The sequence below is a fragment of the Vespa mandarinia genome, chromosome 1 (assembly GCF_050613455.1).
Source record: "Vespa mandarinia isolate Hongniang chromosome 1, ASM5061345v1, whole genome shotgun sequence".
NCBI classification, from domain to species: Eukaryota; Metazoa; Arthropoda; class Insecta; order Hymenoptera; family Vespidae; genus Vespa; species Vespa mandarinia.
This window is the reverse complement of record NC_140810.1, coordinates 16,610,001-16,625,000: the sequence shown is the minus strand read 5'-3', so window position 1 is coordinate 16,625,000 and position 15,000 is coordinate 16,610,001. Positions and strand designations below refer to the sequence as shown.

At 31.4% G+C, this 15,000-nt stretch overlaps 1 protein-coding gene across 1 annotated transcript in view; it reads right to left on the bottom strand.

Annotated features, from left to right (window-relative positions):
• Positions 1-15,000, bottom strand: part of mgl (low-density lipoprotein receptor-related protein megalin) — a 47,471-nt gene that overhangs the window by 20,886 nt on the left and 11,585 nt on the right. The window lies entirely within an intron of this gene.

Genomic DNA, 15,000 nt, shown 5'->3' with positions numbered 1-15,000 from the left:
TCAAAAATATGTATAATTATATAGTTTTGTGAGTCACTGTAAATTAAAGGATAGTAAACGAGCTCTGACAAGTAAGTGTAAGAAAGAAAGAAAGAAAGAGAGAGAGAGAGAGAGAGAGGGAGAGAGAGAGAGAGAGAGAGAGAGAGAGAAGAGGTGGGGAATCGAGTCGAGAACGATGTTACTGGCGTGATAGGTGAAAGGTTCAATGCCTTCTGCCATGCCAGGGAAATGTCTGTTTCTAATGCCGCTCTAAGAGAACTCGGCTCAGAGAACTCGAATGAAACTCAGCTAGGATCTACGAGCCATCCTCCTCTTTTCTCGTGGGATACTCGCGGCTTCTTTCAATGCGGCGCTCTTCAAAAACACTTTTCCTTGCGCCACATGGATTCTCGCCGAGAGAAACATCATCTTGGATAATGTTATGTAATTATCCTCCTTCTTTCAGCGAGCTAAGATCGAAAGAACGGACCTCAAACGAGATTCGTGAGACTTCTGACCCGAACGTGAAATCTAGCTTCCTTTTGTTTCGAAGTTGTTAGTTTAAACATTGAAAAAAAAATTATACATACATATATATATATATATATATATATATATATAATTTAAAACAAATTACGTGTCACACGATAAAACAATAGTACAATGACAATACAAAAATGTCAGGTTAAAAATGAGCATTGTTATAACATAACACAACGATGTTAATCTTTTATCATATTAGGCCATGTAAATTTGAATCCACGTTTCCTTTATTTTTTTTTCTATTTTTTTTTTTTTTTTGTTCTTTTTATACATATATGGTACAAAAATACCTATATAAAGATATTTTAAAAATTCTCTTTCATTTTATCTGAAATACCAAACACTTAATTATAAATTCATATCACAAGTTTCAAATTTGTTTCTTTCTTTTTTATTTTTTGTATTTCTTAAATATAAATTTTTGTACAGTGTAATTCTACTGATATATAAATAATACTATGACGTTTACATATTATATAATTTTGTTACAGACACAAAAAAAAAAAAAAAAGAAAGAGAATATTGAGTATTAAAAAGAGAAGATTTCTTTTTCATAATTTTTTTTTTTACGTATGAGGATTTTTTGTCACAATTTATTTATTTATTTTCTTTTTTTTTTTTTTTTTTTTCCTTTTGTATACATCTATCGATCTTTCGACGACATTTTATTATTTTTTTCAACAAATGTATCCTTTCGAAATGCTAACAAGAATATTTCATATAATATGATGTCAGAGATCTCATGTTGAGTAACATACATAGAACGAATGAGAAGGCCCTCCCCCCTGTATGTTTCTCTGTGCTCACGGTCGTTCAACTTGCGAAAAGAATCCTTCCGCTTTGAGATATCGTAAGCATTTTATTGCTTGAGAATCAGTCAATGGGAGAAAGTTCTTCGTAGTATATATATATATATATATATATATATATATATATATATATATATATATAAGAGAAACGACGATGTAAAGAGGTGGTATAAGAGATTTCATTGCGATCCAAGTTCTTCGATAGTTCTAGGAGAAGAAGAAGATAAAGGAGAAGAATGAGGAGTAAACAGAAACTGACAATGACACTTAATTACCAAACTCATTCATTTTTTTTTTCTTTCTTCTTTGTTTCGTGTTTATTTTTATTTTCTTTTTCTTTTTTCATTGATAATACGTTTTTCAATCGATAACGTCAATTAAACGCGACGATTAATTGGATTTCTTTCTTCGTCATAGAAAAATCGCAATAATTGAAAGAGCTTTCTTTTCCCATTTTTTTTTTCGAGAAGAGGGAAAAAGGAAAAAAGAAGAAGGAAGAAAAAGATTACGACAAAGGATTCTTTTCAATTTTTTTTTTTCTTTTTTTTCTGTGAAAGACGCAGTATATCTTTTTTTATTTTTCTTCTTCTTATTCTTTTTCTTTTTGTTCTTTTTTCACGGCTGTGCACGCAGTTATGCAAATTAATCTAAGTATTTAACATTCCGCATGCTCGTCATCTCAATATGACGAGGCGTAAAGCGGAAATTTTGAAAAAAAGTCACGATCTTTTAGCAAGTCAAATATCACGGAAGAAAGCGTTTTCCATAGTAAAACATTAAGGAATCGCGTAGGACGATAAAATGTTTTCTTATTAAATACAATCGTTAGATTGTAATTACGACTCATTGATTCGAATCGATGAAAACAATCGTTATTAATTTTTTCAGTCAAATTTTTAACGTACGTAAGTAACATAAGAACTTCAATCCGTTCTCTTGGATAATTTCAAGGATTTGTGATTTGTAATAAAACATAATTCTATAGATAATTACGAAATAAGATATATTTTTTGTTTTTACATAATCAATCTTTTTGTCTTTTTCCTTTTTTTTTTTCCTCTTTTTTTTTTCCATCGATAATTAAAATAAACGATCAAGGATATTTCGAAAAGATAGAACGGACTTTGCAAAAATGATAAATTAAAATGTCTTTCGATTTGTTTCGATCATGGCTCATTTAAGAACAATTTCTACCCGCGTTGTTCTCGAACAATATAGTGCCAAGTATTATAATCCTACATGATCTAACATGTCGGTGACACGACTTCACTTCCTACGTATAAGGGAACAGAGAGTATTTAATAAGGAGAAAAGTTTCTTTGATGGAACGTTGTCTCTCCTACGAGAATGTGGTGTCTGTGTTTAAAACGCCTCTGTAAAATATATAATATTTCATTTTATCGAATTAGACGAAGATTAAAAAGGAGTAGTAAAAAATTTTCATGAAGAAATCAATTAAAGCTTCGTTTCAATGTAAATTTAAATTCTCGACAAGATTAAAAAGGATTCATTCGTTTTATCTTCTTTTTATATGTATATGTGTGTGTGTGTGTGTGTATTACGCATGTATATACATCTATATGTTTAATGTATATGTGTATCTCAAAAGTATTCGTCTCTATCTCGATACTAAATCGTGCTCCAACCGAGCCGAGTTTACGTTCATTGAGTAATATACATACATAGGATACATAGGATACGTGTATATACATATATATATATATATATATATATATATATATATGAGAAACATCGATCCTGCATGTGTGGAATATCCGCGTGTCCCACATACATGGATGATTGGACTTAGCTAGTAACATAACTACGGAGTCAACTATATCCGTAACGAGTGACAGACGAAAGTGTATTATGCGAGAGATAGATAGATAGATATAGATAGATAGATAGATAAATAGATAGACGGATAGATAGATAGATAGATAGATAGATAGATAGATAGATAGAGAGAGAGAGAGAGAGAGAGAGAGAGAGAGAGAGAGAGAGAGAGAGAGAGAGAGAATGAGAAAGAGATGCGTCTCTATGCATCCGAATTATATACTCTGGGATATTATTGACCACAAGAAGAATATTATTTGCCACAGGATATTTGCAACACAAACATTTTTCTTTCGTTTATTCTCAGATTTTACAATTCGTTCATGTACCAGATCTGAAATAGTAAGGAAAATATCATCAAGAAAAAGAAAAAGAAAAAAAAATAGAAACCAAACCTAGATTCACTATGATCTACTGATATACTAAATAGTAACAGAGAGAGAGAGAGAGGGGGGGAGAGAGAGAGAGAGAGAGAGATGGTGATAGAGACTATTATAGAAACTTTTCCATTATAGAGATCCTTGAATCCTTCGTCCTTGGACGAGAAAGCAAGTCTTCGAAGCACCGATCTTGCAAAACTATGTCGTCTCTTTCTCCCTCTCTTTTTCTCTCTCTCTCTCTCTCTCTCTCTCATTCTCAAAAAGGAAAAACTAGGAGAGATCTAATATTAGAAAATATCCTAAAGAGATACCATATGCAGTTAAGTAGAAGAAAAACTATAACATAAATGTAAAAATAGAAAATATACTTATTCAGAATGCGATCAAGTAATAACGTGAACGTTAATGAAATAATAAAGGCAAGTTTTCAAGGGTTCAGTAGACGGAAGTGAACTTCACCGTTTCGTTCCTTAGCAAGATACGAGCTTGAAATAAGAAATAATAAAAAAGGAAACAAAGAAGAACGATAAATATGTAGATACGAATGGACGAATAGACAAAACATAGGTCACCATATCGCATGCATATGTATGTAATCTATATATACATATACATATATATATATGTGTGTGTATACATGTATATATATATAAATAGATCTTAAGAAAAAGAGAAAGAAAAAAAAAGAGAAATAAATCTTAATAAATCGTGCGATAAACAAAAAAAAAAAAAAAAAAAAAAGGAAGGAGAAAAAGAAAAAAAAAAGAGGAAACATCTCCTATCCTGGTACGATGAAGAGACTTGCTAAGGAGAACGGCTTCTTCGAGTCGAAAGGAATAAGAAGAGGAAAGAGGATAGGTGACGGATACATTAGTGTTGTGTTGTATATGTGCTTTATATGGGTATGTACATGTGTATGTGTTTGTATTTGTATGTGTCTCGTGCATTCACGTGCATGTTATGCCGTATACGAGTTATTGAATGTATATGTATATGTGTGCGTGTGTGTATATGTATGTATAAGAGAGAGAGAGAGAGAGAGAGAGGGGAGGAAGGAGAAGAAGAGGTAGCCCACGGTCTTGGAAGTGCAGCGTTCGTGCCAGGCTGTGCGGCCTGGTACCACAGCAGAGAGATAGCGACTGTTGGGAGGGAATGTGCATCGAGAGAGGACGGGGTGCAGGAGTGCACCGAATGCGCACTTGGTAAGCATACACCAAACGCGCCTTTTCTTATTAACTACTGTTCCGAGATCAACAACATTGATATTTGTCTGATTATAAGATGAATTATTTTCTTTCTTTCGAAATTAATCTGACTTTCAATTATTTTCTTTTCTCAACATCTTTTTTCTTTTCTTCCTTTTTTTTTTTTTAGTTTTTTCTCTCTCTCTCTCTCTCTCTCCCTCTCTCTCTTTTCCTACACGAATTATGAGAGCCATCATTATTATTCTTATTGTTATTATTATTATTATTTTAACATTATAATTATTATTATTGATTATTATGATATATTTTTATAGGAGCATACCGATAAACGTGAATGTGTAAAAATTCTTTTAAGTTATACCATTCGTATATACGAATTATATAAATATACATACGTACGTATAAATATAATTTGTCATTTAATTTAGTATTTGAATTATCGAGAGATCTCTCATTTTGAGAAATTTCTTTTGAAACGAGATATAAAACGAGATTGATTTCAATCGTCATGTACGTTGCAGTAAATCGAGAAGATTTCATTGTTTCCATCTTAGAGTATCGAAAAGAAAAAGGACCGAATGGACAAGTAAAAAAAGAAAAAAAAAATATAAATAAATAAAAAATAAAAATAAAAGAATACATAAAGAAAGAAAAAGAAAAAACGGGAAAAAGAAGAAAGAAAAAATAATAACGAATGAGCGAGTTAATTGGTACGTTGGAAGACGGATTCGTGCGATCAAGAAAAAGTGACGTAGGCGCTGGCTCGTACTGGCTGGTACCGCGAGAGCTAGAGAGGCTTAGAAATATGTAGTCAAGTAGCTAAGAATGAACGTCCATTCTCTATCACTCTCTCTCTCTCTCTCCCTCCTCCCTCTCTCTCTATCTTTCTCATAATATCCCACACATTTTTAACACCTTGCTTTTATATATATATATATATATATATATATATATATATATATATAAATATATATAAATATATATATATATATATACGATAAATAGTTAGGCAATCACACGATTTCCAAATGAATAAATTTGATTTATCAAGGAATCATTCGTACTCAACTTGTTTTTCTTCCAAATCTCTTGAATATATTTTTTTTCCCTTTTTTTATTTCTTTTTCTTTTTTTTTTTGATTTTTTTTTTTTGTTTTTGCAAACTCAAATGCGTATAATCTTCCTTCTTATCATTTAAAATGACGAGTTAAACGGTCTCTCATTTACTTGGAGAACATGTATCAATGACGCGTATGATTATGCCTCATGCGAAAATGTCATATAATTTCTAATCTTAACGTTACTAAGCGAAATGTATTCCTTATTGTTCCATCGTTCGACGCGATTAACACAGTGCTTGATTTCCGTAGAAAATTACTTGACGACGATGGCGACGACGACGGCGATGATGACGATTACAAAATTGATTTGCCCTTCTGAAGATCGTATTACCAGTGATTCATTCTGGTCCTAGGAATCAAACGATACTTGTTTTTTTCCTCGTTTTTCTGGTTTTTGTTTGTTTGTTTGTTTGTTTGCTTTTTTTTCTTTTTCCACAACCGCAATAGAAATGATATAAATACGTGTAATAAGATATGTCAAACTAGACACATTTAAAATTAGATCTTTTCCTATTGACATTTGTTTTTTTGATTTCTTGTCTTTTTTTTCATCGAAAATCATTTTATATTTATATATATATATACAAATATATATACATGCATGCATATACACACGTACATATTATATGTGTTTCATATATTTATATTATATATATATATATATAATATATAAATATATAATAATATCCATATATAATAGATACAAAGGTATGTGTAAATTTAGAAGCAAACAAACGAGATTGACATATTTGTTAAAAACACAATCTATTAAAAGGAATTCAGGGACGAGTATGTACTTTCTCTATGGAATGCATTAACGACGGCATTGAACGTGGCATTTTTTTTCAACGATAATAAATGCATACAAGTATAGAAAGATATATCCAATCGATGGGTCATTGTTTGACATTTAAGTGAGTCGCGAGAAAATTTCCAAGTTCCCACGTATCGTATCTACATATGTAGATGTCTACATACATACGTAGATATATATTATATTACAGAGATATTCTCGCGTTCCATTGGTCAACATTGATAATTACGTCTCAGTTAATGCAAATTATAAATACATTGAATTTAGTCGATTGCGAAGTTTCAAATAATCGAAATTGGTAATCATGATCGTTCGAGAATCCGTTCATTGGTATTCTTTTCGAACAAAGAGATCGGAGTCGACCTGAAACCACCTTACTATTGAAGATCGAAACGAGGTGCAAACGTGCGACCTTAATTTCTTCTCGGTCCTCCTTAACTGCTACAATTGCCCAAGGCATCATCATCATCATCATCATCATCATCATCATCATCATCATCATCATCATCATCATCATCATCATCATCTCGAGAGGACCATAAAAGGACGTTCATTAGGATCGTTAAAAATGTCTTTCCAAAGTTTAACTACTTGTTCGAGAATATTTTATTTCTCAAAAAAAAATAAATCTGTACTATCGAGTCCATCCGATAAATATCATTGACCTACAACATTTACGTAATCGATTTTTCGTTAAAAAAGAAAGGGAAGGGGGAGGAAAGAAAAAAGAACACCGTTTCGAGGCGCAATCACGAAGGGAACAGAAAAGTTTAAGTGACCTGTGAATTTTCACAAAGTTTAATTAAAGTTTCGTGATTTGAAGAGAAAAAAAAAAGAAAGAAAGAAAGAAAAGAAAAAAAAAATGAACAAAAATCGAGATTTCCAAACGCGAAAAGGAATTTCTTTAATTATCGACTAAATTAGTAGAATATTATGATTTTTTTTCATTTCTATTTTTATACGTTACATTTACATGTCTAACAGAATCTCGAAATATGTATGGGAAATTTAATTAACTTCTTAACATTTTTTAAACAATTCCAATATAGAAAATTTATCATCTCAAAAGCATTAACAGTAATAGCAGAAAATTTCGCATTAGTTTTTAAATAGTATTACGCTATTTCATTTTGATTTTGTATTTTTTTTGTTTTTTTTTTGTATTCTTCTACAGATCCATTTAAAGAATTAAAAATACAACATTTATTTTTAATTTCTTTTTAAATTATTCGCGATCACTATCAAATATTTGATCGTCGACTGATAAATAGAAAATCTTTAGCCACCGTAAAAAAAAGAGAGAGAGAGAGAGAGAGAGAAAAAAAGAAAGAAAAACATGCTCGTCATCGTCAGTTTAAGAGAAACGTCAAATTTATTCGCGCATTCCCAAACACGTTTACATTTCAATCGATCGGCCGATTGATTGATTGATTTATTTATTTATAAGTATGAATAAACATTTAAGACGCGTAAAGTGATTTTCTCGAGGTCAGGAGAACACTCGTCGGCGATTCTCTTTCTGCTGCTTAGATTAGATTTCGTGGAAACGTAGAGAACCAGTTTCTTGAATGGCATTTTCTACCTAAAAGAGAAAAATAAAATGGAAGAGGGAATAAAGAGAGACGAAACAGAAACAAGGGGAAAGAAGCAAGTTAAAGGAAGGCAGAGTTTTAATCACGGAAGTAAATGAAAAGTACCAAGTGTCAGGGATCGGAGCTAAGCATGAGGAAAGAGAAGGAATAGGAGGAGGAAAAGGGGGAGGAGGATAGCATTACGGTGTTGTTTCTGACCACCAGAAAGAGAGTCACGTTGGGAACGTGAAATTCGCTCGTTCCATAGAAAGTACACCTAGCGATTGGCCTTAAATGGTGCACGACTGGTATACCAATGCATTTGTGAGTATTACATCGACTTGAACGAAAAATAAAGATAAAGATAGTAAAAGAGAGGGAGAAGAAAAGAGAGAGAGAGAGAGAGAGAGAGAGAGAGAGAGAGAGAGAGAGATACTCTATCCTAATGCGAATTAATAAGCATTTTATTTTCTTACGGAGAGTTTACACGTAGCTTCAGGTTTCTGCGACCCAATAATTTCTACCAATCAATCGCGTCATATTCCCTTGCGGATTTACATTGAGAACGGATTTACAATGAGAAAAAAAAAAGAAAAATAGAAAGAAAAGGAAGACGTAATCTTTTGTTATTTTCTTTTTATGTTATTTTATTTCATATTATTTTCTTTTATTTTATTGTATTTTATTAATATTATTTATTTATTTATTTAATTTTTTTTTTCTTTTTTTTTTTTCGTGAAGGATCGTCAACATATAAATGTCCCTTGTAAGAGTTCCCTTCGTTAGATCATCAATCGGGCATTCGTCTACTCGTGACCTTGTACGTAGAGTAGGAGTAACAGCGCAACAGAATCAGTAGCAACGAGTATATACACATTGAATGACTGAATGGCACAAGCAAACGATATATACGAGTATATATATATATATATATATATATGTAGCTAGATATGTATGTATGTATATATGTATGTATGTATGTATGTATGTATGCCACATGGAGCGTTCGTTGACTGTCACGACTGATCCAATTATCTTCGTACGATCGACGGGCCAAAGCGATCTCTGGATTTCCAAGATGACCCCGTTATATCGAATCATTGCACTTTTATTGCATTTTCGTGTCGAGGTTCAATAGATTGCGAACATTCTTCTGGAAAGATAGTAAAGATTCCAAGAATTGCGCGCGTTTTTTTTTTCTGATAGCCTAGATTGTTTTTTTTATTCATCTTTACGTGGTTTTTTATTTGATCTAGAAAAGAAAAAAAAAAGAAAAGAATATAAAGAAAAAAAAGAAAAAAGAAAAAATAAAAGAAAAAGCAAAATCAATGATATGATATTAATAATCTATAACTCTTATATTCAACTTAGACAGATATATATATATTGTATTTCTGTTTTTGATCATGTTACATCAATTCGCAAGTAAATCATTAATCGTTAGTTTATATACGAAAATTTAATGTTCATTAAAGGTATAACTTGTATCCTTATTATTAATATAATTATATTAGTATAAATTATATAATTAATATAACTATATAATTATACTAATATATAGTTATACTTATAAAGCATACCTTACATTCTAATGTAAAAGTATGTATTATGTATTACAGCATAATAAATATTTGTTTTGTTAATACAAATACAATCTTTGTTTGCACTGATGAATTGTATTATTCATATTTATCTTAAGTTATTAGCATAATGTTATTTTATTTCATTAGTTCATTTATTAAGTTAATTTATTATGAGTAATCTTTGATACAAGCCAAAACAAGGCAAGCCAAGCTGAATAAGATTCTACGTAATAAAATGAAAATTAAAAATAACAAAATTTGCCTTAGAGGTATAGTTTTCGAAAAAAAGATTTTATATAAAAATTATACGAATCACAGATTTGCATCTATTGGCATGTATTATAGTTATCATTACTGTTAACTACTTCTCTGTATATGAAATATTGACGCATCAAAGTGTTATCACATATATATCGTTTCGTTTAGCGTTGAGATAATGAGAATATATTAATATCCCTATCGGATGATATAATTTTTTTTTAAGAGTTTCGTCACCATGAACTACAATTCATAATATTCACAATAAATATGTGTACTTTCGAAGTTACGTAAACATGTATTTGAATTGTTTATTAAATCCCCCTTCCCCCTTCTCCCGGCAATTATTATATTGCCTGATTCGTGAGAAAATAAAAGAAAAATCCCAATGATCATGTTAAAAATGAAAAGATTCTAATAAATACAAGTTATATCTAGCAATTCTCTTATATTTTCTTTTTCCTACCCTTTATTTTCCATCTGGTATATTTACCTCCTATGTAATGAGAGACCAAAAGTATATATAATTATCTTACTTTTGTACGTGTTAGAAGAAAAGAATACCGCTCATCATGCAAGCATACAGATATAATACAATGGGAACCAGAAGTTCTTTCGTTTGTGGAAAAACACACAATCCATCAATACAAACGAAGCTTACATTTGTAAAGGGAAAAAAAGGAAAAAAAAAAAACCGTATTATATCGTTTCCATAGTTATTCAATCTACCGATTATGATTTCACGTGGAAAAAAAAAAAGAAAAAGAAAAAAAAAATGAATTTTCAAAGACATTATTAACGAGTTACATTTTGTTTATAACTTTTTTTTTCTTCTAATCATACAAAAAGATCGATTTAACCCATTGACTGCCACGCAAATTTAGTGCGTCTTGCCCTGGACGCCATGCTTTTATTTTAAAGAAAACATGAAGTTTTACAAAATATAATAATATTAGGTTACTGATATAATATAATAAAAATTGATAAATAATATGTCCTCTACACTATATACATTTTTCATTCATCCTTTCTAATAATTCTTAACTGAAATAGCTATCTAAACTTGCAGCACATACTACGAGATATCTCGTAGCTGGCAGTTAATGGGTTAATCTTTTAACCAAACGATAATCTCTAATTAATAGAATTTTCCCAGTTACAGTTGCAAACATAAAATTGAAATACGATCGAATATTTTCAGACGTTTCCAATTTTACATCCCCGATTGGCGTGAATGTGGGCAACAAAAAAAAAAAAGGAGAAAGAAAAATGACAAAAAAAAAAAGAAAAAAGAAAGAAAAACAAAAAAAAATATATTATACTTCGTTCTGTAAAATGAATAGTGCGATTCATCTTTGAAGTTCTCTGAAGAGAACGTAATAGACTTGTGTGATGGATCTAAAAAGAGACAACGAGATTCTCGCAGAAGGATAGAAAGTATTGGCGATAAAAAAGAACGTTAACGGCGTTTCGCTTGGTTCGATCCCACGTAACGCCGCGACGTGCAACGAGCTGAACGTTCGTGAATTAGCACGCCTAGTACTAATTGCTATAAACGTTTCGCCAACGGCTCTCTGCCAGTCTACTTGGAGTATCGTGGGTTTTAAGTATTTCTCGCGTGTGAACCTGCCTTTAGCAGCCAATGAACACGGAGGATCAACTTGAGATACGATGGGGACGACGGGGATGACCTCATTACTCTTCGTTCTTTTTTCATTCGATCGTAACGAAAATCGTAATGCGCCATTTTCATCAATTTCTTTTTCTTTTTGCTTTCTTTTTTCAATATCTTAAATCACATTGTTCGATGATTTCGATCAATCATCTTTTTAACATGCGAACTTAATTCTTTTATGTGATAGTTAATAGATCAAAAAAATTTACGACATTAAAAAACAGTAATTTCATGACCGGATTCTATTAATATTATTATTATTATTATTATTATTATTATTATTATTATTATTATTATTATTATTATTATTATTATTATTATTATTATTATTATTATTATTATTATTATCACGATTTTCTATTTCAAACAAGGAAGTTCTAATACGAATGAGAATTTAATCGAATCGTCAAAAGGTTTTACCCTGCAGTAATAAATTAACGGTGAATTTACTATTACTCAATATCTGTGCTGGGAATATCTCAAATTTAAACTTTAATTAAAACGGAGATATAGTCAGATTTCAAATAAAAATATTACTCGATCGATCTCATAAAATTTGTATTTACGTTTAGTATAGTGTAATTATATTGATCAAACTTTAAAATCGTGAATATCACATTATATATTTTCTTTTTATATTATAAATATAAATTTTGCATTATATTAATATAATTATATAAGTTTATATTAACAAATTTTATATTATATAAAATTCTAGAAACTTTATAATAGAACAAATTTTATATAATATGAAACTTATAGTAAACTTTATATGTATATATATTTTCATATACACTTTAAAAGACAGTTCTTTATCTCGAACGTTCGCGAACATTTTGTTCGATTCGATCGAACGCACCTTAAGAAGGAAATATCGACGACGAAAAAAAGAGGGGGAGGAGAAGAAGAAGGAGAAGAAGAAGGAGTCCTCTCAGGCCGATTAACCGCAGAACTGGGCCACGGAAAAACGAGCTTTGATGAAGCGTAGCGAGCGCGTGCATGCCTCACGATTACCTGATTGGCAGCGTCAATAAAGAGCGGGATATCGTTTCTAAACGAAACGAACGTCGTAACGTAGTATAGTATAGTTTAGTACAGGACAGGGACAGCATAGCATAGCATAGCATAGCATAGCATAGCATAGCATAGCATAGAATAGCATAGCTAGCTCGTTCTAAAGCGCGTCCCGTAATAGGTGGAATCAGAGAACAAGCTTGTACAATAAGTCCTCATTGGTCGAAAGACTCCTATGGTTATGTAGGGCAGACAACTATGGCAACACCAATCCCAGCGAACAACAATGATACTACTTGTATTTTATCTTTACGCTCGTTCATATTGTTAATATTTGTTATTTTCTATTTTCAATTATGACAACATCTTATCAATGACTTAAACAACGATTCTAATACTTCTTTTTTTCATTATCCTGATTTTTGTTATCATTTTTTATTACCATATTGTCATTCGTTGTTTATAATTATTATGGTAAAACCAATGCTATTAAACAACAATACTATTACTTGTATCTATCGCTATACTCATTTCTGTTGTTATTCTTTGTTGATCGTTATTTTCAACTGTAGCAACATCGATATGGCTAAACAACAATTGCACTACTTGCTTTTACGATTTTGCCAAATTTTCGTTTTTATTGACGTTATTTGTTATTTTCAATAATGTCGTTAAACAACAATTGCCATTAATACTTGTTTCTATCGTTTCTATTCCTTGTTCTTCTTGTTATTTTCTATTATCGTTTCAAGTCATCTTACTTCTTTTACATCCTAAATTTGTAGAAGAAGAAGAAGAAGGAGGAGGAGGAGGAGGAGGAGGAGGAGGAGGAGGAGGAGGAGGAGGAGGAGGAGGAGGAGGAGGAGGAGGAGGAGGAGGAGGAGGAGGAGGAGAGGAAGACACGAATAGATAGATGACTACTACTATATCGTATTACCGAGGACAATACCCATGACACGACTAACAAATCTCACAAGAGAACATATCGGTGACTTCATTAGAACATCTCTCCGGTCTGGAATAATTGACAAGTGGTAATCGAATTGGCATTAGCAAGTGGTACGGAAATAAAGCAGAGGTCGGTGACTCTCTCTCTCGAGGCTAGTCTCGTTTGCTCTCCGAACTGGTACACGAAATTCATCCGACTGATACTTACAGACAGATAAAGAAAGATAGAGACAAACAGGCAGGCAGGCAGACAGACAGACAGACAGACAGACAGACAGATAGATAGAGAAAGAAAACGAGTTAATATTTAAAACTAGTGTATATATATATATATATATATATATATATATATATATATAAAACGTTGAATCGATTGAAAGAATTAATCGCTCAAAGGCAATGCCCCCTAATAACGGAAGAATTCTATTTTATCCTGCCATTAGCTTATTTCTTATATGTTTTTAATCCTGTCAGAAAACAATTATTCTCTCGATCGTTATACTTACATATTCCTAATGATTGACTAATTATAGAAGGAAAACTTGCTATACTCTCTATACCCCATCATTTTTCTTTCGAACGAATTATTGTTATTCGACGAAAAAAGAAAAAAAAAGAGAGAGAGAGAGAGAGAGAGAGAGAGAGAGAGAGAACAATCGATCCAATTCGAACGTAACATTATTACATTATCTGGAAGTGTTAATGTCGCTGTAGAAAAAATTAAATCTTCATCAGGAATCTTAGATAATTTTTGTTTCGTATGAGAGAGAAAGAAAAAAAATATGTAAATCTTTATATAACAAATAATAATATGATAATCTTGATATGCGTCTAAATCAAGAGAGTAAAAAAATGTTAACACTGATCATTGGACTGGCATTGAATTCTCTGATAATCAAGTCGAACGCATAGTAACGAGAAGCACCCGTAGAAACACGCGATATACGATAGTCCACGCACCTCCTTTCAGGGCACCTCGAACGTCGGCCAATAGAGAGACAGGTGCATTTACATGTAATCCATGAACCGCTAAAATGCGGACGCGTGGCTTTCAAGAACGCGTGCTCCCTCGTTTACAGTTAGAATCGTAGTCAAGAGCTTAGCCATGTAACTTGGCTCGAGTTAACTTTTCTAGACAAACTTGTGTATATGTGTGTGCACGTATGTGCACACATTGCAATTGAATAACAAATACCTAGATTTCCTTTTATTGCAAAAAAAAAAAAAAAAAAAAAAAAAAAAGAAAAAAAAGATTTTCTCTTTT